Source organism: Lissotriton vulgaris, chromosome 6 (genome assembly GCF_964263255.1).
Source record: "Lissotriton vulgaris chromosome 6, aLisVul1.2, whole genome shotgun sequence".
Classification (NCBI taxonomy): Eukaryota; Metazoa; Chordata; class Amphibia; order Caudata; family Salamandridae; genus Lissotriton; species Lissotriton vulgaris.
The window spans coordinates 1,895,658,006-1,895,682,877 of record NC_141694.1 but is presented as its reverse complement, the minus strand read 5'-3'; the positions used below and the strand labels follow the sequence as shown (position 1 = coordinate 1,895,682,877).

The following is a 24,872-nucleotide window of genomic DNA, read 5'->3' as shown; positions in this document are numbered from 1 at the left end:
TCAACGACGAGGGAGCCGATCAGCCAGTGGCCTTCATCAGCCGACGCCTGCTGGCCCGAGAACAGCGCTGGAACACCATCGAGCGTGAGGCCTTCGCCGTGGTATGGGCCCTCAAGAAGCTCCGGCCCTATCTCTTCGGTACCCACTTCCGGGTGCAAACAGATCACTGACCCCTGCAATGGCTGATGCAGATGCGGGGAGAGAACCCAAAACTGTTGCGATGGTCCATCTCCCTGCAGGGGATGGATTTCACTGTGGAGCATCGTCCAGGCCAGGACCACGCCAACGCAGACGGCCTGTCACGCTTCTTCCGCCTCGGCAAGGAGAGTACCCAAGAGGATGGGTGACTCTCCCTGCCTTCAGCTGGGGGGGACGCATGTTGGACAGGCCTCGGGGAAGGCCCGCTCCCTCCCTGCATGACGGGGACCGGACCCCTGCTCTCCCTGTATCCCCAACAAGAACCATCCCGGCAACCCGCTGGGACAACCCACAACCCGTCCACAACGGAACTCCCGCCCCCGAACACCCCAGTATTGGCTGGCCCGGGCCCCCGTCAGCACCACTGCCCCGGCCCAGCTGCCATCTTTGGACACTACATAACAAGGCCGTGTGGCCTCGGCTCGACCCCAACCCTGGGCCTGGCCAGGCCCCGACATCGAGGCACCACCATCCACCTAGGGGGTGAAGAGACCACTTGGCAGGTCAATGGGAGAAGGAGTGTCAATGGCTCCCCTCCGCCAGGTGTCGATCGCCCCCGGCCTCCCCGGGCGCTGGCTCCACCCCCCTGCTGGGTGTCTGGACTCCCTCATCCCGGACCTCCCGACCTCCAAGTGCGAGGGTCCGGACATCAAAGGAGACCAGACCTATAACTGGGGCACCTCCAGAGCAGGACGGCAGTTGTATCTTGGAGTCGAGAGACACTGTGAGGAACTCATCCTTGGAGGCCTGCTGGCGCTGCCGCGGCCCTTTCTTGTGAACCATCTCCGAAGCCTGCTGGCGCTGCGGCGGCCCTCTTCAACGTGAACCATCGTCTTGGCCTGCTGGCGCTGCCGCGGCCTTTCTCGTTGTGCACCATCTTCGTAGCCTGCTGGCGCTGCCGCGGCCCTTTCTTATGAACCATCTCCGAAGCCTGCTGGCGCTGCCGCGGCCCTCTTCAACGTGAACCATTGTCTTGGCCTGCTGGCGCTGCCGCGGCCTTTCTCGTTGTGCACCATCTTCGTAGCCTGCTGGCGCTGCCGCGGCCCTCCTCGTTGCGAACCATCATCCTAGCCTGCTGGCGCTGCCGCGGCCCTCCTCGCTGTGAACCATCGTCCTAGCCTGCTGGCGCTGCCGCGGCCCATCTTTGCAGACCCCCAAGCTCGAGGATTGTGAGCTTCCCTCTTGCCGCACCTGTACCGGACCGGTACTAAGACTGTCCCGCTACCCCTTTCCCCTACAGAGACTAGAATTGGGAGGATCCTCATGTCCTGACCCCACTGTATCGTTTATCACCTTGCCTCAAGATTCTTATATAAAGTGTGTTGAACTCATCCTTGTGTGGTGTCCATCTGTGGGGGGGAAGTTACTTGTCTGTACGATCGCAGGAGACGGCCCTCACTGGAGGCCTCTCCCCCTGTACTCGGCCGACCCTCCGGGTCCCCGTCTAACAAATAGGTTTCCTGTCACAGGGAGGTGCTAGCACCACCCCAGACAGGCTATAGTGTATTGGGGCAGGGAGGGCTGAATGAAATGAGACACTGCCTGGGGCTCACAAGGTGTCCCAAGCATAGTCCAGTTCAAACCGGTGCTGGGGCACTCCAGCCCCAGCTCTGGCGCGAAACTGGACAAAGGGAAAGGGGTGGAACCACCCCCTTCCTGGGTCCCACCCATAGGAGGGACCTAGCAGGTAATCCAGCCCCTAGATTTGGTATATAGGTAGAAGCTGAGTCCCAAGACTTTAGATTTATTCTGACTGAAACTCTGATACGAAACTCTGGACCTTCGACATCCTACTCGACGTAGAAGACTGAAGAATCTCCCTTGTGGTTAAGGAGTGGCCACCCTGTGCAAGCAGGCACCATCAAGCGCTCAACGGTTTGCTTTGTCGTTGCTCCCGCCGGAGCCCGAACACAGAGCCTGACAAGACCCGGACTTCCAGACTTCCTTCAGCCTGATCCACAGCAACAGCAAAGCTGAGACCCGTGGAGGCGACACGAGACGTGGGACCGGCCATCTTGGAAAGCCAGCGAAATGCTTTCCGTGCAGCTTCTGAGGCACCCTTGAAGTTGTGCATTGGGGATTGAGAAGCCCCAGCCCCGAGCATCAACTGCACCAAAGATCACCTCTCCACACTCATCGAGTGCTGCGTGGGGCCCTTTTGCATTTTCCTGCTAGACGTGTCTGTCCGGTCACTTGCCCGTTGGCTAGTGGCCTCTGTGACAACGAAACCCGAAATCTACACTGCTGGTCTGGTTGCTCCAGACTGGCCCTTGCTTCCCTGCGAAGGAGAAGCCCCTCAGTCCTTGCTGGCCTGAGTAAGAAGCCCTCTTTGAATCCTGCGTGGGTTGCCTTTGCCAAGGCTTGTTGACTCCAATCCGGAAGCCGACACCGCCGACAGTGAGAGCCTTCGTGGGACAGTCCATTCCCAGCTCCTGGTTGTCGTCGACACCTCCTGGTCCACGTGGCAGCAGAGACAAGCTTCACATCGCCTGATTGCTTCCCGACATCGCCTAGTTCCTTCCTGGTTCCATCCTGGTCACTGGCTAGTGACCCAGACTCTGTACCCTCTGCTTTCAGGTACTCCTCATCCTCGATCCGCCTTTGGATCCAACCGGACTCTTCTCTCCTGGTCGCCTGCAGCATCTTTTCTCCAAGGCTCCATAGGAATCCACGACGAAACCCGACACACTTTGGGACCTATGCACCCGCTTCCTGTGGGTGAGGTAACGCGAGTAATTCGGTGCTCCTGTGAAGATTGACTATCCTATTGTCCTAGTTTCAAGTGGTTAGTTCCTAGTGCAGTCGGAAGACTCCTAAATATTTAACTTTCAAACTTTAAGCACCCATTGACTCCTATGTGTGCACGCGTGCACATTTAGACTCTGCACACGCAGCCCGTGGGCCTCCTGCTTCCTAACTACTGTTAGTCCAGTGTAGCCCCAGTGATTCCCAAGGCCCTAGGCCTTCCAACTGTTCATGACGTGGTTCTTATACCACTATTTTAGTATATGGTTTAGCGGGCCACCAGGGCCTATCCATATTGTGCAACTTATTGTATGTTATATTGAGTTACTTGTTATGCGCTTGTGCCTCTGCCCTCATAAAGAGTTCAGAGGATTGATTTAGAAATAAATACATATATTTTGAATATATAACCTGTGTGGTGCCCTTTAATTTGGTATTAAAGGGATTGCATATGGTAAAACAGCTGGCTTCACATGCCCTCTTGAGTTTAGAATAAGACTGCTTGTGTGCGTGCTACCACTAGGATAGCTGGTCTATAAGGTTGACTTTACAACCATCACCATAAGGGTTGTTTGGACTGGTGCAAGGTGCTCACTAGAATAGTGAACATCATATACCATGCCAACTTCTCACACGGCCATCTTTCAAAGAGAGCCAGGACCAAAGATACATCTCACAAAAAGAATACTTTGAGTTGGGAGGATTAGCTACCCGGATGCCCTTAAGCAGTTTACAACCCAACGGGGCCACATCTACCGGCTCACCATCTACATGGGTATGGCCCACAGAAATGGCCGATAAAAAATAATTTACTGACCTGTAAAACAAATCAACTGAAGCTTCGTTAGACAGAAAATTCACAACATGGGATAATTCTGCCCCCACGGGATCCACGTGCCATTCCAAGTACCAGCGTACCCAGCAACGCCATGTTGATGAATACCTTTTCCTCGTAGAAGGGGCCCTGGCCTTTTGTATGAAATTTGAAGCCATGATTAAAATGCCTGGCAATTCCCACTGTTGCCTGAAAGCCTCCAGACCATCAGGGACAGCTGTCTTCATAGTATCATTCTCCATGAGGCCCCCGGAGCATCGTCTGAGACCAAGGAAGGAACCGGGAATAATCTAAAGGCTGGGATTTTCAAAGAGGAGTTACCAACACTATCTCCGCCGATTGGCGACCGATCTGGGTTGCCACCCTTGGAATGAGAATGAACGGGGGAAATGCATAGTTCAGATTCGTTGACCAGTCTTGTGGAAAGGCATCCGTCGCCCTCGCTAGCGGATCCGGCCTCCAACTGAAGAACAACTTTAACTAGCGTTTCAACCTGGAGGCGAACAGATCTGTCCCACAAGGTCCCCAAATTGCCTGCATCCATTGGAACAGACACAGCTGGAGCTGCCAGTTGCTGTAGTCTCTCAGGTAACTGGAATTCCAGTCCGTTTCAGCATTGGACGGACCTGGATTGTACTCCGCTATCACCCATATCTGATGACTCAGGCAATAGTGTCAAAAGTCTTTAGCTAACTCCAACAGGGACAACCTTGTACCCCCCAACCAACAATGTATCTCACTGCAGATAATTTGTCCGTCCTGAGAGGGATCCAATAATAAACCTGCTTGGGGAGAGTGTCTGTATCACAAAGGACCCCACCAACAACTCTTTACAGTTGATGTGAAGAGACAATTCCTGGAGAGAACACCTGGTGCCGATGGCGATATATCCCCAACATGCACCCCAGCCCCACCGTCTCACACTTGTGGTTGGGACCCGAAGATGGCCCTGCCATTCCAAACATCCACGTGACCCAGCCACCAGCGAATTTCTTCCCATACTGAAAAAGTAACTGTCAAGGAGGAAACTCTTGTTGAGGAGTCTGATAAATCTTCAGATTGAATCCTAGAACCGTCTGCAAAACCCATGCATCTTGAGGCAGAGTCCTCCAAATGTGGAGGAAAAACATAAACAGATCAACCCCCAAAGGCATATGTGGGGTATTGAGTATTCTTGCCTACTGAACTCTGGGATTGAAATTAAGCTCCATGCCTGCCTCTCTTGAAGTGGCATCTGGAGAAAATTTGCTGGGTGGGGTAGAAGGTGCCACCCCTGATGGAGTCCCAATCACCTTTACCGTGACCATATCCACCTCTGAGGAGACATGGATGATAGTAATGGCCTAGAGAGTGGCCCCTGCCTCGTCTTGGCCTTTTGACATTGGATTTGGCTTTATCTAGGGATATAAAAGTACCCACATATTTAGACACGTCTTTGACAAATTTATCGCGAAAGGGATTGCCCTCAGCCAAGGGACCCACTTCGGCCAAATCGAGCTCAGTAAGGTTAGAGACCATTCAAACAATGAACGATTTACACCATTCAGTTGACACGGCACAATTTGCGTTCCCCAATAAACATATCATTTGTTTGGTCTAGCCAGCTAATATATCAGGATTCACAGAAGTAGCTGTTTCCTTCGCCACAAAGGCCATTTCCAAAATCTTAGGCAAAGGCCCAGCCAAGTCTAGTAATTTACCTGTCAGCCGCTTCAGGCGCGGTCAGTTCCCTTCTTCGGATTGTTTGCAAATTTTTTCAAGAAGGCTAGCATGCCTCAGTTTACTTTTGTGGTCTCAGTACCTGAAGGGGGTTACACACCTCCTTATTAAAACTCTTTCTCAGATTCTCATGAAGGTACTCTGACACTTTAGGAACAGGGGCCCAATCAGATGAATGGGGATTGACTATGTCCAGAGGGTTGAAAGTAAAAGGATTGGAGGTACTCAGAATAGGAACAGGGGGCTTAGCTGAGGCAGATTTATTCACCTTTTTCTTTTTAGGTGGTTCACCATAATCTGATTGGGCAGAATCTATATCAGTAGTGTCCATATCAGTATGATTCTTATCTTTGCGATGGACTGTGCAACCGCAGAAGACGAGGGCACTGAATAACCATTGTCACCCATATGACCCTGAGGGAGATTCATCATAACGCCTCCGTGAAGCCACTCTGAAGACTGGGCTTTAGCTTTACTGGGCGCCTCTGAAGAACATGCTTGGGGATCTGGTGCTGGTGGATTTTGAAAGGCATGTCATTCCACAAAACTCCCCAATTACACAGTGATAGGTTTAAGGGCAGCAGCCAGAGCCTGAATCACTGTGATGGGGACAGCAGACACATTAGCCCTGTTGACCGACTGCTGTACAGAAGCATCCACAGTGTCAACTCAATTATCTTCCAAAAGGGGTCCCTGTTGTTCCTCATAATAGCACTCCTCCTCCTCCTCAAAGGGAACCCAATCTTCCATTATTAATTATATTTAATAATAAATGAAGGGTAAATGCCAAGTCTATCCAACAAACGAGCCACACATGCACACGGATCAACAATTATTCCAGCACTTAGCTCCTCAGCACCAGCTGTAGTCACAAGTTATAGCAGCCCCAGAAGTCCAGAACATCACGAGCCAAGGATTTAATGGAGAGTGCACTCGCTCCACAGGACAGCCTAATCATTGCAACCAAGCCGGCACCAGGATCACACTGCATTCAGTTATGCAGCGGTAAGCTGAGCGCTGATAACCGCTATGTCTAATTTTAGAAGGATCGTGCTTAGCCCAAAAACATCCCAAACCAGCCCTTTTGGGCTATGCAAGTCCGTCTACTCAAGGATCCGTTTTAATATCGGGCCTGATATCAGGAAAGGCACCGATGCGTGTTACACGGGAGACCACTATAATGAAAGACACTCTGAAGAGTGATAGAAAAAGCAAAACAAAAAAGGCAATTTTAGACCTCTTCTTAAAGCGGGAGGGCATGAGACAACAGTGCGGCAGAGGCCGCAACGTGAAGCGGGTGCACAAAGGAAAACCTCCCGAAGGGGAGACAAGAAAAAGGCAGGCAGCTTGCAGGCGGGCGCCCCACCCCCGCCTGTTCCCTCCACCCCTCCTCACTAGTTCAGCCCTTCAGCACAAACAGTGATGACGCTTCACTCACCCGTGCACCGGGGATCCTGCTCCGTCTGCAGCACAACCGGGGTCAGGGTAGTACACCGATCCCTCTGCGCATGCGTAGACCCCGGCTGCCCGCACGCAGGCTAGCACACTGGCCCCTCTGTGCATGCGCAGACCCCGGCTACTCGCAGGCAAGATAAAACACTGGTCCCTCTGCGCGTGCGCAAAACCCGGAGGGAGGCTGTGAAGGAAGCACACAGGTCGCGCTGCGCATGCGCAGACCCCAACGTCAGTCTAGATCCCAACTAGTAGCCGCCGGTCTGCGCATGCGCAGTTGTTAAAATACGATCTTTTTTGGAAGCTCGTATCCCGAGTTTAGCGCATGCGCAGATCTCCATTCACTACCTCTGGAGTGACGTCCGCTGAGGCCACAACCAGGAAGTGTTCCTCGCAGACAGTGGAGCTGCAGCCCCGGGGTCGCCTCGAAGCGGAGGCTTCATCTGCAGGCGCTGTGAGGCCTGGTGAGTCAGAGGGGAGGCTGAGGAGGGGGAGGGGGGTCATCTCTGTCATTGACCCTCATCCTTCGAGCGTCGATCCCACAGACCCTGTGTTGACTCCTCCTGGGGGCTCTTCGAGGCCCGGGGCCTTTACAAGCCTCAGTTTATGATCTGCATTTTTATAAACCATTCGTGAATTATGTATCTATGTCCTCAGAGCACAAGTCCTGAACAATAATTGGCAAAGCCAAGAGATTTCAGCCATGCAAAATCTCTTGGCTTTGCCAATGTTTGTTTAGCCATGCTGCACAGCACTGCGGCTGCTGCGAATACAGTTTAAAGTAAAACAGAGCAAAGCGCTGACAACCCAGAGTGCACCGCGGCCTTGGACTTTGTTATTCTTTGTCATGTTGCATAGCAGCTTGCGAGCTTTGCTTTATGTCTAAATAAGCATTGACAAAGCCAAATACCTCTCATGTTATGCGAGAGCTATTTGGCTTTGTTAAAGTTTTTTAGTGACGATGCAAGCAGCGTTGGCTGCAACGTTACTCCAGGGCGACCAACACCTGGGAAATGTGGGGATGATTTCGTAAACACAGTCACTAATTTAATTACAATACCACACAAGCAATATTCCCTCTATTTTTTTTCCTCTGTGTGCAGCCGGCAAAGTAAGGTCTCTGTGTGCTGCAGCCAAGGCTATGTGCGCCAAGAACCTGGCCACACATGTAGACCAGGGCTTTAAGTGGGATGAAAAAAACTAGGGTGTCTCTCAAAAGGCCTGACCATTGCAATGAAGAGCGTGGCTTAAAAGCAATTAAGCTTTGTTATGTTGGGTATGCTGGCCCAACGAACCGTGCACTGTCCACTTGGTGCTATGCACTTAAACTTTTTGTATTTCTCCAACAAATAATAAACCTCACGTTCTCTTAGTTTTATTTATTTTGATTCTTTTGTAACTTTTTCTCTTTAGTGTGTTACCACATTATATTTCATTTCAATGAATTATATTTCATTCACAGTCACAATAACATTACATTTCATGTTAGCTTTACAATGCCATATACTTTGCAATTTTTAGAAATAGTGCCCAATGCATTTCGGCACTACCAGGGTGCCTTCATCAGGGGAAAATCTGTAAAAAATAAACATAATAACCATGTAATTTCAATATTGAGTTGCCCATGGGTGATGTACTGTGTATTGCGTTTGTGTTATCATACCTGCTCGTGGTTTGCGCTATTCTCAAATCCTGTATAAGAAATTTTTTTCCTAATAAATCCATATGCCAAGAAGTCTCTATGCGACATAACCAAATTTCTGATCAATAGGTCAAGTCAAAGTACTAATAGCTTACCACAAATCTTGTGAGTTCAAGGCTCCCTAAACAGCAAGCAAAAAAACGAGTTCAGTGACCTTCCCACTGATCAAAAGCAACTGCGCGTATTTCAATATACTCCTGAATGTTAATAGACATACCTTTTATTTGAATTCAGCGCCGTAACGTACTGTAAAACACAATAACAAGCCACATTTCCAATGTTAAAATTACGATATTCTAAACTGCAAGACATGTCTCTCCATCTTATATTCTTTGCTCCCACATACCTGTTATATCCGACTGTTCGGTGTTCTCTATGGGGAGTAAACAAACAGATCCGCTGTCAGTTCCTAAACTTACTTTAACTCCATAATCAAAAACAACAACTCTAGTAACGCTCGCATGGTCCGATCTTACCTAATCTCCCAAAAATGTCCACTCTGTCTCTGACTAACCAGCTTTTCTCTTCGAGAATACCTCAACCGCTGCGGAGGTTACAGCGTCTAATTTCTATTCTCCCGCGAGCTACTCTAAGGCACTAACAACAACAACGGACTGTAACGCCACATTCAAAGAATGTCATTATACCGCGGCCGCCATCTTAAGCTAGTGTTCTATGTCGATAACTACGTACTCCATAATACCGCTTGTTCCGATCCAAACCTTACTGTGAACTCAGTGCTCGATGTAAAATCAGTGTGTTTGCACCATGATTTTTGTATTGAATCGCGTGATGTTTTGAAAAATGTATACCTTGTTTTATGGGATTTCGCTTGACACTTTAAGTTGTAAGGTAATTACCTTTTAACATATGCATTGATACATTATATGTATTCTCACAATAATGCTGATTTTCAACTATGTTATAATAGTTTCATTTTTTAGTTTTACTTTACGACAACAGTTTACTAAAAAATCATCATATATATATAATACCCCTGATGTGAGTTTCAATGCCAAACCATAATTTGTGCTACAAGGTGTATATTGGTTCATATGTTATTGGATATCTTCAAAAACCAAAGGCCATCATATCTTATCATGTGTACTATAGTAATACATCCTGCTGCCATATACGTTAGTTCTGCTTCTCAAAGAAACCTACTAGTACTTTGTAAAGAGTATTCAAAGATTTGCCTCATAATTCTATGTTTTATTGATTGCGTTACTATTTGTTGGCTTGTGGACTCTCCGTTGTTAATGTTCTGCTTATAAGGTAGTTATACCTATTGAGTTTGTTATATATTTATAGAAAACAAGATAAATCATATTTGTCATTAAGACCAATAGGAGCCATCGTTTGCAAATTTTTGATCCAGAATAGTTCTCTTTGTAACAATCTTTGATGATTATTTACTCCTGACTTAATTGTTACTTGTTCTAAGATAAAAAATCGTAGTTGGGAGATTGTATGACCTGCTTCCTTCCAATGGACGGCTAAAGGCGATGTTAAGTTGAAGTTGCGAATTCTGCTTTTATGTTCCGTGATTCGAACTTTAACCTTACGTTCCGTCTTGCCCACATAGAGTTTGCCACACGGGCACTTGATTCCATATACTACATTTGAGGTGTTGCAGTCACTAGTATGTCTTAAGTCTATTGTTTTTCCTGTGGTGGGATGAGTGATGATATTGCCCATTATCACATTGTTACAATTAGTACAATTCAAACATCTGCTCATTCCTTTGTAAGATGCTGTCGTGGGTGTAGGTGGTTTCCGCTTCAATCTTTCACGCAAGTTTTGCCCCCTGGTGTATGTGTGTAAAGGTAATTCTCTGAATAATCCTTTGAAGTCAGGTTCATTCATTAAAAGTTCCACCTGGTATTATTTTTTCGATTTCTTTTGACCGGGTGGTGTATTTTGTTACAAAAAACATTTTTTCTTTAGTGATTCTTTTCTTGGTCCAAAAAATAAAAAAAATTGGCATTGAAACTTATACAGGATTTGAGAATAGCGCAAACCACGAGCAGGTATGATAACACAAACGCAATACACAGTACATCACCCATGGGCAACTCAATATTGAAATTACATGGTTATTATGTTTATTTTTTACAGATTTCCCCTGATGAAGGCACCCTGGTAGTGCCGAAATGCATTGGGCACTATTTCTAAAAATTGCAAAGTATGTGGCATTGTAAAGCATAACATGAAATGTAATGTTATTGTGACTGTGAATGAAATATAATTAATTGAAATGAAATATAATGTGGTAACACACTAAAGAGAAAAAGTTACAAAAGAATCAAAATAAATAGAAGTAACTGAGAGAACGTGAGGTTTATTATTTGTTGAAGAAATACAAAAAGTTTAAGTGCATAGCACCAAGTGGACAGTGCACGGTTCGTTGGGCCAGCATACCCAACATAACAAAGCTTTCTATACCAAGGGACTGACAATCCCTAGGAACCGTAGCACCATTTTCAAAAAAACTTAAAAATACGTTTAACGGAGTGCTCCTTAACCCAGAATTAAACGCAATTAAAAGCAATTAAGACCGAAATCTATGCTTTTCATAGTATGCCACCCAATTAATGTTTTGCTGCTTCTGTCATTGCATCCATATATATAATACAAGTAACATTACACCTATAAGAAGCCAGGACTATTGGCTTTGTCAATGGTTGCTCGTTGCATAAAGTTGTATATAATATTGAAAATGCTTCCACGGTTGTGGTAGAGGTTGTGGCTAATACTAAAGCTGCAGACTTAGGATATGGGTTTTGTGTCTCGGGTCAGACTAGCATTCTGTGATTCTCTGCAAATCAATGAATCTCCCCAGGCATACAAAAAATCATGTAAATCACTCCAATAACTTTGGGTTGAATTCGCACTATATAAAACTTGCTGCATTAATTTTCTAAATGCAGGACAGATGGTTTGCTTTTTGAAAGAATGTATGTTAAATGCTGCCCATGCAGGACAATGTGATCAGGGGAGCAACTAGACCCGACCTTCGGGAGGGGGCTAACACTCCCACCCAGGGATAGCCCTAGCACTGGGCGCACACTGTGCAACCGTCTTTTTTAGCGCCCCATCTCCTCCTTCTCCATGAATTCCCTCACTACCACTCTCCAAAAATGCACCTCATCTCTCTATAGCACCTTTGTGACAAACCTTTCAGTATTTATGTTAATCCCAGCGTCCATCATGGGCTGCCTTTAACATAAATACTTTCAAAAGGCAAACAATCAGCCACACAGCTGCGCTGTATTTAGAAAAGAAATGCATCAAGTTTAAGAGCACAAATGTATGCTTTGTGATGATTCTGAAAGCACCCCTCATGTTTGTAAACTTGCTGTGTTTCTTTTCTAAATAGAGCGCAGCTGTGGGGCTGATTGCATGCCTTTTGAAAGTATTTATGTAAAATGCAGCCCTTGACGGGCAGTGTGATTAACATAAATACTTTCAAAAGACAAACAAAGCCGGTCTCTAGTTAGAAAAGAAAGGCAGCAAGTACCAATGTGAGAAGTTGGCCTGGTATATGATGTTCACTATTCTAGTGAGTACCCTTTACCAGTCCAAACAACCCTTCTGGTGATGGTTGTAAAGTCAACCTTATAGTCCAGCTATCCTAGTGGTAGCATGGACAAAGCAGTCTTGGGCTAAAACTTCAGAGGGCATGTAAAGCCAGCTGTTTTATGTTATGTTATGTTATGTTATGTTACGGGTTTGTTGAGCGCGACAGCTGCCCCAGCAACGGGGCGTCCTGGCGCTAAGAACCATAGCACAACCTACTGGAGGGGGGAGGGAGAGTAGAAGCTTACAGAAGTGGGAATAGGTGAGTTTTTATTGCTTTGCGAAAAGCGGACAAGTTGTCAAGGCGGCGGATGTTCAGGGGAAGGGAGTTCCAGAGTTTTGCTCCCAATAGTCTGAAGGAGCGATCCCCGATACGGCAGAGTTTCGTGCGGGGGACCACTACTAAATGTTGACCCATGGAGCGAAGATTGCGTTGGGGGGGTGTAGGGTGTTACCATATGTAACCCCTTGAATAGCAAATGAAAGGACACCACACAGGTTATATATAAAATATAGATATATTTATTTACTAACAATCCTTCTGAGTTCTTTATGAGTTCAGAGGCCCAAGCACATAACAAGTAACTTAATTAGCATACAGTAAGTTGCACAATATACGGTAGAGCCCTAGTGGCGAAGCAAACCATATACTAAAATAGTGGTATAAGGACCACGTCACAAACAAGGAATAGGCCTAGGGCCTAGGGATTCGCTGGGGCTACACAGATCTAACAATTGTTAAGAAGTAGGAGGCCCACGGGATGCGTGTGCAGTGTTGGAACTCACACACGGGTTCTCATAGGAATCAATGGGAACAAAGTCGATAGATTTTAAAGGATTAAGGACACTTCCGGATCACTTGGAAGAAAGCTACCTGAAACTAGGACACTAGGATAGTCAATACCCACAGGAGCACCGGAGCACTCTCAATACCTCACCCACAGAAGCCGGGTGCATAGGTTTCAAGTTGTGTCGGGTTTCGTTGCTGGATCCTATGGAGACCTGGAAGAAGATGCTGCAGGCGACCAGGAGGAAGATGTCCGGGTAGATCCAAGGGTGGATCGAAGATGAAGAGGACCTGAAAGCAGAGGGGACAGAGTCTGGGTCACTAGCCTCCGCCTCCCCGCCTGACCCAAAAATGGCGGCCGAGCTGAGGTGTCCCGTCCAGTAAGTCCCGGGATGCACCCTCGCCAGGAGACTGTCGCAAATCTTAAAAACAAACTCGAGCTACTCCTTCCATTGAGCCCTGGCGACTGCTTTTCACTTTGACACTCACCCCGAGCCTCCCTCACCCGGGCGATGAGACATGCCTGACTTTAAAATGGCGGCCCCCCCTAAGTCAATTCCCACCCGGATGTACTAGCCTCTCTCTCTCTGTGGATTAATCCCGGCACTATTGCGCCCCCACCTGCTCTTGAGTCCTCCTCCCGCCATAGATCTTCTTCCCCCCAGCTGCTCCTGCTCCAAACCGGAATAGGAACAACAACCCCTGCCTGACCAAAAAATGGCTGCCAGCAAAGACGTTCTCCATCTAAGACTGCCAGCCTCAACACTTCCGGGAGTTTCTCTGAATCTAGCAAAGGAAATTCCGTCTGTCCTCCCCCAGCACTACCTATCGGTCCTTGCCAACTCTCCTTAGATTTCCTCACCATCGTCCGCCCAGATAGCTACCCTAGCAAGTGCCGTCGAGCCAGGCAACGCTAGAGACCTCATCTTTGCCCCTGCCATCTCTCCCAGCTGCTCAGTCCTCCGCTAACCAGCTCCGCCCGCAATCGGTTCCCCCTCGCTCCCCTGGTCTCTAACTGGCCCTCCTGAAATTAGACACTATCCTCACTTTGCCCCCCCTCTCTGCCCAGCTAGAATGCCCCCCTCAGCTCCTCCCTCCCTTAACCCGCTCTACATAAAACAGCACGGCCTTAACTCCTTCTTGATCTCCCCCCCGCCCTTCCTCTCTCTGAAATCCAAAAAAAACATTTAAAAACAAACTACTCAGACAATTCCCGTAATCCCTCTTTGCCGACATTTACCACTCCTCCGCCTTAGGCCAATTAAAAATGGACCTCATATTCCACACATCCAGACCCTCCTACTGGATACCAGTCCTGCGAGTCAGATGCCAAATCACCAAAACGATTAACACGACCCATAGCTGCAAATTCTCCTTTTATGCCCCCTCCCCCTTACCACTCAGTGGGATCACATCGATGACCATCTACTCTAACGGCACAGTCCTGATCCAAGCCAACAATGCCAATCTGGAAGCTTTTGACCTCTTCTTTCCCTTGCTATGTTCCACCAGCTATCCCACTCCCCCTCTCCGCCGCTCTATCACCCACCGCCTGGAAAACCAATCCCCCTTAAGGAACTCTCACCTCACTCCTCCTCCTGCTACCCATCCTCCGTAGCGAACCCTCTGACCACCGGAAATCCCCCTCTCTCCACTGCCTCGGCCCCCCCGCTTTAACTCTACCCCCGATCTACCCCCCGCGCGGAACCCATAACTTCCCTCGCTCGGTACCCACAACCCACTCTTCAAGCCTCCCCCCCTGTCTCCCTCCCCCTAACAAGAGCAACAGGCCATCTCTCCACGATCCCTATCTCTCTCCATACCCCAACCCATCCCTTCCTCTAACAACAGAAGTCATCCTAAATCCCCCAGCACTCCCCTGCGCCGAAGAGATCACACCCTTTACATTGACATTGCTTTCATCACCGAGACCTGGCTAAATGATTCCTCCCCCCGCCCCTCTTAGATATGCTCGTCCCCCGGGTTTTTCAATCATCAAGAAAGATAGAATTGACCAAAAAGGCGGAGGCGTGGCAATCATCCACAACAACAACCTATTGGTGTCCGAAACCGACAACTTCATATATAACTCTTTCGAATGCCTTACCACCAACAATAACCTAGTGCGCTTCCACCTCCTATACCACCCCCCAGGCAACTCTGTCACTTTCACAGAACACCTCAAGGCTCCATTCTCTCCCCTCAACTGTTCAACATATATATATGGAACCTCTCACCTCCATTCTGAAAAAAGCGAATATCCCCTTTCATCTCTATGCAGATGATACACAGATCTACTTGGAAACCTCCTCCCTCAACGACATTCAAAGACTCAATAATACCCTCAATGAAGTCCAAGAATGGCTAGAAAAGATCCACCTCAAACTCAATCAGGGCAAAACCAAGATCCTCCTCATTTCTAACAAGGAAGAAAATCCGCAAATCGTTGAATGGTTGAAAGCTATTGATGCCCTCAACGGAAATCTCACCCTGGCTACCTCGGTCAAATCACTGGGAATCACCCTTGACCACAAACTCTCCATGTCCAATCACATCAAGAACTCCGCCAAGAGCGCCTTCCTCAATCTGAAGCTCCGACCTCAAGCAAGCAACCCAAGCCCTGGTGTTGTCCAGAATAGACTATGGGAACGCAGTTCTCTCCGGGACTGCCCACTCTCACCTAGCCCCGCTCAAAACCACTCTCAATGCTGCAGCCAGGATGGTCACCGGAATCAAGAAATTTGACCACATTTTGCCTGCGCTCAGAGATCTGAAATGGCTACCAGTTGAAATGCGGGCCAGTTTCAGAACTGCCTGCCTTACACATAAAGCCCTACACACAGGGAACCGGAATACTTAGGCTCCAAACTCAAGAAAGCCGGACAAGCAAAAAACCTCAGAAGTTCCAACTCTCTCCTCCTCATTCCCTTAAAAACGGGTAAACAAAAGACTGCTGCCCGCTCTTTTGCAGGAAACGCCCCAAAAATCTGGAACGCCATCCCAATCAACATCAGAACCACCCCCTCTAGTACCTGAAAATGCTTCTCCAATAACCTTCCACATGAGAGCATTGCCAAGCAAGATGGATCATTGCTCCCCCCAAGCACCTCATACACAGCTTTAACTGTGCACCACCTAGGCCCACTCCCCGAGCTTCCTATGCTCCTCTCCACCCCAAGCACCTCATACACAGCTTCACCGCTGCACCACCTACGCCCCTCCCCAAGCTTCAATTGATCCTCTCCAGCCCCAAGCACCTCATACACAGCTTCACCTCTGCACCACCTACGCCCACTCCCGAGCTTCCTATGCTCCTCTCCACCCCAAGCACCTCATACGCAGCTTCACCTCTGCACCACCTACGCCCACTCCCCGAGCTTCCTATGCTCCTCTCCACTCCAAGCACCTCATACACAGCTTCACCTCTGCACCACCCACGCCCACTCCCCGAGCTCCCTATGCTCCTCTCCCCCCAAACACCTCATATACAGCTTCACCTCTGCACCACCTATGCCCAATCCCCGAGCTTCCTATGCTCCTCTCCCCCCAAGCACCTCATACACAGCTTCACCTCTGCACCACCTACGCCCACTCCCCGAGCTTCCTATGCTCCTCTCCCCCCAAGCACCTCATACACAGCTTCACCTCTGCACCACCTACACCCACTCCCAGAGCTTCCTATGCTCCTCTCCCCCAAGCACCTCATACACAGCTTCACCTCTGCACCACCTATGCCGACTCCCGAGCTTCCTATGCTCCTCTCCCCCAAGCACCTCATACACAGCTTTACCTCTGCACCACCTACGCCCACTCCCGAGCTTCCTATGCTCCTCTCCACCCCCAAGCACCTCATACACAGCTTCACCTCTGCACCACCTACGCCCACTACCCGAGCTTCCTATGGTCCTCTCCCCCCCAAGAACCTCATACCCAGCTTTACCTCTGCACCACCTACGCCCACTCCCCGAGCTTCCTATGCTCCTATCCCCCCAAGCACCTCATGCACAGCTTCACCTCTGCACCACCTACGCCCACTCCCCGATCTTCCTATGCTCCTCTCCACCCCAAGCACCTCATACGCAGCTGCACCTCTGCACCACCTACGCCCACTCCCCGAGCTTCCTATGCTCCTCTCCACTCCAAGCACCTCATACGCAGCTTCACCTCTGCACCACCCACGCCCACTCCCCGAGCTCCCTATGCTCCTCTCCCCCCAAACACCTCATATACAGCTTCACCTCTGCACCACCTATGCCCAATCCCCGAGCTTCCTATGCTCCTCTCCCCCCAAGCACCTCATACACAGCTTCACCTCTGCACCACCTACGCCCACTCCCCGAGCTTCCTATGCTCCTCTCCCCCCAAGCACCTCATACACAGCTTCACCTCTGCACCACCTACGCCCACTCCCAGAGCTTCCTATGCTCCTCTCCCCCAAGCACCTCATACACAGCTTCACCTCTGCACCACCTATGCCGACTCCCGAGCTTCCTATGCTCCTCTCCCCCAAGCACCTCATACACAGCTTTACCTCTGCACCACCTACGCCCACTCCCGAGCTTCCTATGCTCCTCTCCACCCCCAAGCACCTCATACACAGCTTCACCTCTGCACCACCTACGCCCACTACCCGAGCTTCCTATGGTCCTCTCCCCCCAAGAACCTCATACCCAGCTTTACCTCTGCACCACCTACGCCCACTCCCCGAGCTTCCTATGCTCCTATCCCCCCAAGCACCTCATGCACAGCTTCACCTCTGCACCACCTACGCCCACTCCCCGATCTTCCTATGCTCCTCTCCACCCCAAGCACCTCATACACAGCTTTACCTCTGCACCACCTACGCCCACTCCCAGAGCTTCCTATGCTCCTCTCCACCCCAAGCACCTCACACACAGCTTTACCTCTACACCACCTACGCCCACTCCCCGAGCTTCCTATGCTCCTCTCCCCCCAAACACCTCATATACAGCTTCACCTCTGCACCACCTATGCCCACTCCCCGAGCTTCCTATGCTCCTCTTCCCCCCAAGCACCTGATACACAGCTTCACCTCTGCACCACCTACGCCCACTCCCTGAGCTTCCTATGCTCCTCTCCCCCCAAGCACCTCATACACAGCTTCACCTCTGCACCACCTACGCCCACTCCCCGAGCTTCCTATGCTCCTCTCCCCCAAGCACCTCATACACAGCTTCACCTCTGCACCACCTATGCCCACTCCCGAGCTTCCTATGCTCCTCTCCCCCAAGCACCTCATACACAGCTTTACCTCTGCACGACCTACGCCCACTCCCGAACTTCCTATGCTCCTCTCCACCCCCAAGCACCTCATACACAGCTTCACCTCTGCACCACCTACGCCCACTCCCCGAGCTTCCTATGCTCCTCTCCCCCCAAGAACCTCATTGTTGGATCCTGGGATGTCAGGTCACCTAGGGTAGCCTGGCCTAGGGTAAGACATGCAATTCTAGGGGCACAAGTGTGAAGGTTGCAAACCACCCAGCAGTAAATCCACGCAATAACACATAAAAAGGACGCCACACCAATTTTGGAAAAATAAGTACTGGTTTATAAAAATAATATCTTTGCTCTTTTACTTTCAGAATTCGCATCTAAATATTATACATTCAATCTGTAAATGTACCTAGTCTTTCACAGTTACTAAATCAACATCTCCAGCAGTTTTCCTTTTAAAGTTTACAACTCAGTACAGTTTAGTCATGAAATTGTTACAATCTCTGTAGAAATGCTAACTCAAATCATCAATTAACATCCCTAGTACATTTAATCAGACTCCAGAATTAGTTAGATATGGTTACTATGCAGTACACTATATTTGTCTCCCACAGCACTACTAACCCCCTCTTTTTAGTACACAGTCACTGAGGGTTTCAAAGTTACCAGAATCTACATTGACACCAGCAACCTTTCTTTGCTGTTTGCTCTCTCAAGCTACTCCCCTCACCATATAACTCTGTGGAAGAACACAACTAATGACTAATGTGTTTCCCTGCAGGCTTGAGCACCACTTTCCTCATTCACCGGCAGACCCTTAAAGAATTCCCCTCCTCTGCTCTTCGGAGAGAGGGGATTGATTCCCAGAGGCTCAGTCTTCCCTCCTTCTCCCCCCCCCCCCCGTTCACCTTACTTCACTGTGGAGACGAAGCGTCTCGAGTCCCCACGTGCTGGTGTTGACAGGAAGCTTCCCAGAGGCTCCGGCTGGCAGCCGCTGTGTCAGGCGCTTCCCGCCCAACCAGCCACCTGTTATCCCGGCTGGCGCGGGCATTACCGGGGTCTGGTTCTCCTCTCCGCAGACCCCACAGTCGTTCTTCCGTAGTCGGCCACACAATTTCGGGCTGGCCCTGCTGAGGCGGCCCGGCGCTGACGAGCTCCGCTTCCGCTAACCTGGTGTTGGCGCTGCAAGGACGGGCTGGCGCAGATGAGCGTCACTACCTCTTCCTACTCCTCCGATCCGGCTCCGCCTCACGGAGCCCGGCGGCTCAACGGGGCATGCGCGGGAAGCGAGTGTCTCACTGACAGAGACCGCGCTGCTCGCACTGCGCTGCCCTTCTTCTCCGCCCACCCGGAAGTCGCCGAGAGCTTCTCCAGGTCCGCTCCTCACCTCAGGGCTTGCAGCTGCAGGTCCAAATCGGCGCCGCTCGCCTCGCACCAATTAAGGACAGAACGGCTCGTTGCTTCCCTGCCTCCGCTTCCTCAGCACTCACACGCCGGTCCAGAGCCAGAACAGCTCGTTGTCTCGCTGCCTCCGCTTCACTAGCAGTCAGGCAGAACCTATTAAACTAGCTGAGCAAACGGGGGGGCACAAGGATTAGCCCCACTCCGTTTGGGATTCTTGCTGCAACAGTCTCACTGGGATCTTTATGCTGGGCAGAGGACTACACTCTTCAGTGCTACAGTTTTATTCTCCTGGTCACTTCCCTACTCTTCCGGTCCAGGGATTAGACAGGCGCCCAGGGTCTCCAGTAACCCTCAACAGCGGGGTCAGGACAAGTAACCCAAATGGGGGTAGTGTGGTGGATCAATAAGGTAGCTTCCCAGTCCAGAAGGTCAACCCTTTGTCTAGCCTCTTCCCACCCTTAGCTACAGCCTGTCCTCAAGCTGACTCTCTCTGGCAAGACAAAATGGCTGCCCAGCATTCCGCCTTTTATAGGCTGACCCTCAGAGGTCCAGAAGGGACCAGAAGGTTCTGGAACGCCCTATACTAGTCTATGGGCAAGTTCTGGGTTTGGCAGTTAGGGCATTTGGTAGCCACCATTTTGTGACTCCAACTATTTTCCTGTCAGAACAGGCCTCTAGGCCTGAGGTGAAAAACTATGAGGGAGGAAAAAGAACACCTATCCCCTTGACCAACACCTAGAAAAAGTCAGTGTACAAAAATTATTAAGGGTATGAGGGGCAAAAAGGGGACAAAATAAATAATAATTTGGAGGGACTACGCAAAAAGCCAGACAGGTCTAACACTCATACACAGCTTCACCTCTGCACCACCTACGCCCACTCCCCGAGCTTCCTATGCTCCTCCCTACCCCAAGCACCTCATACACAGCTTCACCTCTGCACCACCTATGCCCACTCCCCTAGCTTCCTATGCTCCTCTCCCCCAAGCACCTCATACACAGCTTCACCTCTGCACCACCTATGCTCACTCCCGAGCTTCCTATGCTCCTCTCCCCCAAGCACCTCATACACAGCTTTACCTCTGCACCACCTAAGCCCACTCCCGAACTTCCTATGCTCCTCTTCACCCCCAAGCACCTCATACACAGCTTCACCTCTGCATCACCTAGGCCCACTCCCCGAGCTTCCTATGCTCCTCTCCCCCAAGAACCTCATACACAGCTTCACCTCTGCACCACCTACGCCCACTCCCCGAGCTTCCTATGCTCCTCTCCACCCCAAGCACCTCATACACAGCTTCACCTCTGCACCACCTATGCCCACTCCCCGAGCTTCCTATGCTCGTCTCCACCCCTAAGCACCTCATACACAGCTTCACCTCTGCACCACCTACGCCCACTCCCAGAGCTTCCTATGCTCCTATCCCCCAAGCACCTCATACACAGCTTTACCTCTGCACCACCTTCGCCCACTCCCCGATCTTCCTATGCTACTCTCCACCTCAAGCACCTCATACGCAGCTTTACCTCTGCACCACCTGCGCCAACTCCCCAAACTTCCTATGCTCTTCTCCCCCCAAGCACCTCATTCACAGCTTCACCTCTGCACCCCCTACGTCCACTCCCGAGCTTCCTATGCTCCCCCCCCAAGCACCTCATACACAGCTTCACCACCTACGCCCACTCCCCGAGCTTCCTATGCTCCTCTCCACCCCAAGCACCTCATACACAGCTTCACCTCTGCACCACCTACGCCCACTCCCGAGCTTCCTATGCTCCTCACCCCCCAAGCACCTCATACATAGCTTCACCTCTGCACCACCTAGGCCCACTCCCCGAGCTTCCTATGCTCCTCTCCACCCCAAGCACCTCATATGCAGCTTCACCTCTGCACCACCTAGGCCTACTCCCCGAGCTTCCTATGCTCCTCTCCCTCCAAGCACCTCATACACAGCTTCACCTCTGCACCACCTAGGCCTACTCCCCGAGCTTCCTATGCTCCTCTCCACACCAAGCACCTCATTCGCAGCTTCACCTATGCACCATCTACGCCCACTCCCCGAGCTTCCTATGCTCCTCTCCACCAAGCACCTCATACACAGGTTCACCTATGCACCACCTATGCCCACTCCCCGAGCTTCCTATGCTCCTATCCCACAAGCACCTCATACACAGCTTCACCTCTGCACCACCTAGGCCTACTCCCCGAGCTTCCTATGCTCCTCTCCACCAAGCACCTCATACACAGCTTTACCTATGCACCACCTATGCCCACTCCCCGAGCTTTCTATGCTCCTCTCCCCCCAAGCACCTCATACACAGCTTCACCTCTGCACCACCTAGGCCTACTCCCCGAGCTTCCTATGCTCCTCTCCCCCCCAAGCACCTCATACACAGCTTCACCTCTGCACCACCTACGCCCACTCCCCGATCTTCCTATGCTCCTCTCCCCCAAGCACCTCATACACAGCTTCACCTTTGCACCAGCTACGCCCACTCCCCGAGCTTCTTATGCTCCTCTCCCCCAAGCACCTCATACACAACTTCACCACCTACGCCCACTCCCCGATCTTCCTATGCTCCTCTCCCCCCCAAGCACCTCATACACAGGTTCACCTCTGCACCACCTATGCCCACTCCCCAAGCTTCCTATGCTCCTATCCCCCAAGCACCTCATACACAGCTTCACCTCTGCACCACCTAGGCCTACTCCCCGAGCTTCCTATGCTCCTCTCCCCCCAAGAACCTCATACACAGCTTCACCTCTGCACCACCTACGCCCACTCCCCGATCTTCCTATGCTCCTTTCCCTCCAAGCACCTCATACACAGCTTCACCTCTGCACCACCTAGGCCTACTCCCTGAGCTTCCTATGCTCTTCTCCACCCCAAGCACCTCATTCGCAGCTTCACCTATGCACCACCTATGCCCACTCCCCGAGCTTCCTATGCTCCTCTCCACCAAGCACCTCATACACAGGTTCACCTCTGCACCACCTATGCCCACTCTCCGAGCTTCCTATGCTCCCCTCCACCCCAAGCACCTCATACGCAGCTTCACCTCTGCACCACCTACCTCCACTCCCCGAGCTTCCTATGCTCCTCTCCACCCCAAGCACCTCATACGCAGCTTCACCTATGCACCACCTACGCCCACTCCCCGAGCTTCCTATGCTCCTCTCCACCAAGCACCTCATACACAGCTTTACCTCTGCACCACCTAGGCCTACTCCCCAAGCTTCCTATGCTCCTCTCCACCAAGCACCTCATACACAGCTTTACCTATGCACCACCTATGCCCACTCCCCGAGCTTTCTATGCTCCTCTCCCCCCAAGCACCTCATACACAGCTTCACCTCTGCACCACCTAGGCCTACTCCCTGAGCTTCCTATGCTCCTCTCCCCCCAAGCACCTCATACACAGCTTCACCTCTGCACCACCTACGCCCACTCTCCGATCTTCCTATGCTCCTCTCCACCCCAAGCACCTCATACACAGCTTTACCTCTGCACCACCTAGGCCTACTCCCCGAGCTTCCTATGCTCCTCTCCCCCCAAGCACCTCATACACAGCTTCACCTCTGCACCACCTACGCCCACTCCCCGATCTTCCTATGCTCCTCTCCCCCCAAGCACCTCATACACAGCTTCACCTTTGCACCAGCTACGCCTTCTCCCCGAGCTTCTTATGCCCCTCTCCCCCAAGCACCTCATACACAGCTTCACCTCTGCACCACCTACGCCCACTCCCCGATCTTCCTATGCTCCTCTCCACCCCAAGCACCTCACACACAGCTTCACCTATGCACCACCTACGCCCACTCCCGAGCTTCCTATGCTCCTCTCCCCCCAAGCACCTCATACACAGGTTCACCTCTGCACCACCTATGCCCACTCCCCAAGCTTCCTATGCTCCAATCCCCCAAGCACCTCATACACAGCTTCACCTCTGCACCACCTACGCCCACTCCCCGAGCTTCCTATGCTCCTCCCCACCCCAAGCACCTCATACACAGCTTTACCTCTGCACCACCTACGCCCACTCCCGAGCTTCCTATGCTACTATCCCCCCCAAAGACCTCATACACAGCTTCACCTCTGCACCACCTACGCCCACTCCCCGAGCTTCCTATGCTCCTCTCTACCCCCAAGCACCTCATACACAGCTTCACCTCTGCACCACCTACGCCCACTCCCCGAGCTTCCTATGCTCCTCTCCACCCCAAGCACCTCATACGCAGCTTCACCTCTGCACCACCTAAGCCCACTCCCCGAGCTTCCTATGCTCCTCTCCACCCCAAGCACCTCATACGCAGCTTCACCTCTGCACCACCTACGCCCACTCCCGAGCTTCCTATGCTCCTCTCCACCCCCAAGCACCTCATGCACAGCTTCACCTCTGCACCACCTACGCCCACTCCCCGAGCTTCCTATGCTCCTCCCCCTCCACGCACCTCATACACAGCTTCACCTCTGCACCACCTACGCCCACTCCCCGATCTTCCTATGCTCCTCTCCACCCCAAGCACCTCACACACAGCTTCACCTATGCACCACCTACGCCCACTCCCCGAGCTTCCTATGCTCCTCTCCCTCCAAGCACCTCATACACAGGTTCACCTCTGCACCACGTACGCCCACTCCCCGAGCTTCCTATGCTCCTATCCCCCAAGCACCTCATACACAGCTTCACCTCTGCACCACCTACGCCCACTCCCCGTGCTTCCTATGCTCCTCTCCACCCCAAGCACCTCACACACAGCTTCACCTCTGCACCACCTACGCCCACTCCCCGATATTCCTATGCTCCTCTCTACCCTAAGCACCTCATACACAGCTTCACCTCTGCACCACCTACACCCACTCCCCGAGCTTCCTATGCTCCTCTCCACTCCCAAGCACCTCATACACAGCTTCACCTCTACACCACCTACGCCCACTCCCGAGCTTCATATGCCCCTCTCCTCCCCAAGCACCTCATACACAGCTTTACCTCTGCACCACCTACGCCCACTCCCCGAGCTTCCTATGCTCCTCTCCACCCCAAGCACCTCATACACAGCTACACCTCTGCCACACCTACGCCCACTCCCCGAGCTTCCTATGCTCCTCTCCACCCTAAGCACCTCATACGCAGCTTCACCTCTGCACCACCTACGCCCACTCCCCGAGCTTCCTATGCTCCTATCCCCCCAAGCACCTCATACGCTGCTTC

General features: G+C 51.2%; 2 protein-coding genes across 2 annotated transcripts in view; one reads left to right on the top strand and one right to left on the bottom strand.

Moving 5' to 3' along the window:
• Positions 1-24,872, bottom strand: part of LOC147709815 (uncharacterized) — a 1,100,435-nt gene that overhangs the window by 1,026,558 nt on the left and 49,005 nt on the right. The gene's annotated exons all lie outside the window — the stretch shown is intronic.
• The window catches only part of LOC147709814 (uncharacterized), an 85,444-nt gene continuing 67,867 nt past the window's right edge, over positions 7,296-24,872 (top strand). The window contains exon 1 of the mRNA XM_086928274.1: positions 7,296-7,413. The gene's annotated coding sequence lies outside the window, so the exon portion shown is untranslated. The remainder of the gene's footprint in view (positions 7,414-24,872) is intronic.